A 3,507-nucleotide genomic window follows, 5' to 3' on the forward strand; every position below is an offset into this window, starting at 1 on the left:
ATTATTATGGCTTGTTTTTAATGACTTGTTTTTAATGGCATTATTTATTTATTATAAATTTAATTTCTATCCCGCCCTCCCTGTAAACAGGCTCAGAGCAGGTTACACCATGAAAATTATGATAGAGATCATATTAAAATTCTAAAAAACATCAATTAAAATCACAAAAATAATAAAGATGGTATTCTGAAAATGTATTATCTTGGTTCTGTTTCAGATATTATTGATATTCAGATATGGCCTGAATCAGGATTCCCGAGTTAATTAGCTCCCTGCTGGCAACAGTTGGACGAAAACAGTTTGGTTATTTTTCCAGATTTTCCAGATAAATCATAAAACACCTGAGGGAAGCTAAAGGCTTAACTAGATGTTATTGGTGGGATGTGCACATTTGTTTTTTGCCCATCCACATATCCCTGGTGATGTCTGATAAAATAAATGCCATCCCATTTAGGATTTTTTAATCCTCTGCCAGTATCATGATGTGCATTTTTTTTAGATGTTACCAGAGAAGCACTTGGGAGGGGAATATCCAGGCCTTACCTGGAGGTTGGCAGCCCTAATCAGCAGTACCCCCCTGGGATGTTTAGTTAGGCCCTAGAGCTAGCAGAATACTGTAAGGAGAATTTTTAATTTGTTGTTGATTTCTTGGATTAAAATTTTGAGGCAAATGAAAGTCTCATATTTCTAATGAGAGGCAAGTTCACTCTTTGGTTTTTGTTCTGAATGAATCAGATTATTTTGATCTGTTCCTGTCTGGTTTCAGGTCTGGTTATGGGACTACATCCTGCTGTGGATGATGTGCACTGGGATATGGCAAGGGGAGTGTGACCCTTTAAGTCCCCTGGACCTCTAGGCAACTTTTGATACCACTGAGCACAGTTTTCTTTTGGACTGCCTTTTGAAGTTGGGTTTGGAAGGCACAGTTCTGCAGTAGTTTTGGTCCTACCTTGAAGGTAGTTTTCAGAAAGTGGTGCTGGAGGACTGCTGCTCTGTGGCCAGTGGGGCTTCACAAGATTTTATCTTGTCTATCGTGTTTTTCAACATTCATGTAAAGCCATTGGGAGCTGTCATCCAGAGATTTGGGCTCAGTTGCCGTCAGTATGCAGATGACACTCAGCTCTATCTCACACTTCCAACAGATCTCAGGGAGGCTGTGGAACCTGTGAACAGTTGCCTGGAGGCAATTTTTAAATAAACGAGAGCTAACAAACTGAAATGTAATACAGGCAAAATGAAGGTGCTGCTGGTGGGGAGAAAGTTTGACTGAGGAAATGGGATATGGCCTGTTCTGGATAGGGTTGCACTCAGTGTTCCCTCTAAGCTGAGTTAGTGTGAGCTAGCTCACAGTTTTTTAGCCTCTGGTTCACACATTTTTGCCTTAGCTCAGGAAGGACGCCTCCAGGACAAACTAATTTATGCAGTAGCCAGATCACTCACTCACAACTTTAATGCCGGTACCTCACAAAGTAGAATTTTTGCTCAGAAGACTACACAGCTTAGAGGGAGCATTGGTTGCCCTTCCCCTAAAGAAGCAGGTTTGTAGGTTGGGGGTGCTACGGGTCTTGGTCCTCCTGTTGGCCAGGGGTTCCTTTCACCAGCTTTGGCTGGTCAGTCAGCGCTTCCAGGGGTCAGAGAAGATCTTGCTGATGTGGTGCATGCTCTGCTAACTCCTATATTAGATTACTGCAGTACACTCTTTATGGGGCTGTCCTTGAAGACTATCTGTAAACCACAATTGGTACAGAATGCTGTGGCCAGAATGTTGATTGGAGTGGGTATAGGGGGACTGTATTACTCCAGTCTGGTTCCAGCTACACTGGCTCCCAATTTGCTTCTGGGCCCAATTCAAGGTGTCGGTGTTGACCTTTAAAGCCCTATGTGACTTGAAATCAGCATACCTGGAGGACTGCCTTCTCCTATATGAACATGTCCACCTATGCCGGAGGCCTTGCTTCGGGTGCCCCTGTCATCTGAGTCTAGACGTGTGGCCACCCAAGAAAGAGTCTTCTCAGCTGTGGTGCCAAAACTTTGAAACACCTTTCCTGTGGACATTTGCCTCTCTCTCTCTCTATTGCTGTCTTCTGCCAGTGGGTGAAGACTTCTTTTGTTTTGTTTGGCATACCCCCAAGAACTCCCATTGGCCCTCCTCCCTGGTGTTGGCATGATGTGTGTTTATGTTTTTTTATTGAATCATGTTGTGTATGTACTATACTTTAAATGTTGTTTTATTGTTGAAATGTTTTGATGTTCACCACTTTGGGGACTCTATTTGGGTGGAAAAGTGGCCTAGAAGTGTTTTAAATAATAAATAAATATTCCTGCTGGTACAAAGCTTATTTTAGTTTCCAGTATTGGGGCTAGCTATTTTTTCCACAGTGGTAACTCCTTTCCTACACTGCTGTAGGTGTTAGTGTAAACAAGGGATGATTTGTGTGGCTGGAATCAGGCCATATGCATTGTGCCAAGCATAAAGTACAGGGGCTGAGGCCAGAAGCCTCTTAGAAGTGTATTTCATTCCACTTTTGCACTCAGCTTCCTAATAGAATCATGAGAAGCCAGGCCTATCCAGTATGCATGACTTTACAATGGTGTTTTGCTGCAGGCCCTTAACTTCCTTCACTGGTCATTACCTGGTCCGTAAGGACCTCTAAGCGGGTCATTAATGCTTAAATAATAAACTCCTTCACAAGGCTAGCTAGCAAAGAGTCCCTTTCATCATTTTTACTGTTACTGTTTTACAGATAAATCAATGGCCAACAATGGTGCAGTCTTGGCTTTGCTATATAATCTTGCAAGAAGTGGTCAAAGCAAATACATAGCAATTCGAGTTTCATTGGGATGGCAAAGCCAGAGATGGTGTGGCAGCAGGTGCCCAGAGAGTGGGAGAAGATAAAAAGCAAAGCAAATTGGTATTTCTCAAGAGTGAATTGTTTTCTGTTTTACAAGTTGCATTGTGCATCCTAGTTGGCTAGAATATACTCGTAGTTAAACGTAATTTGGAATAAAAGAACTGGAAAGGAGCCACGCTGGACCACACCAAGGGCCAGCAGTTCATTTCTAATAAAAAGCAGCCAGAAGGCCTTTTCTCTGATTCTGCTCACATTTGTTATTCCAGAGGGTTAGCCATGGTGGTCTGGTGCAGCAGAATTGATTGGAAGCCCAGTGGCCCTTTAGAAATTAACCAAAAAAACCATTCCAGTTTAAGTCTGACTCCCACAAGTTTACACTGGGATAAATTTAGATAGTCCCTAAAGTGCTCTGGACTTCTGCTTGATTGTCCTACATTTATGATTTATGCTGTTGACTCAGTGTTTTTAAACATTATTCTAAATAGTTTCTTGCTGCAAGAAATCTTGCAGGCTGAACATTTGTGCAGAATTAATTGTCGTCGTCGTCACACTTCTGCTGATCGCACGAGCAAGGCCTGAAAGCAAGCAATTCTTGTGCTTGTTGCTCACATCTGTAAACTACCCCAGGGTGATCTTGGGCCAGTCACTCTCTTTC

Source organism: Gekko japonicus, unplaced genomic scaffold (assembly GCF_001447785.1).
Source record: "Gekko japonicus isolate JY-2015 unplaced genomic scaffold, Gekko_japonicus_V1.1 scaffold624, whole genome shotgun sequence".
NCBI classification, from domain to species: Eukaryota; Metazoa; Chordata; class Lepidosauria; order Squamata; family Gekkonidae; genus Gekko; species Gekko japonicus.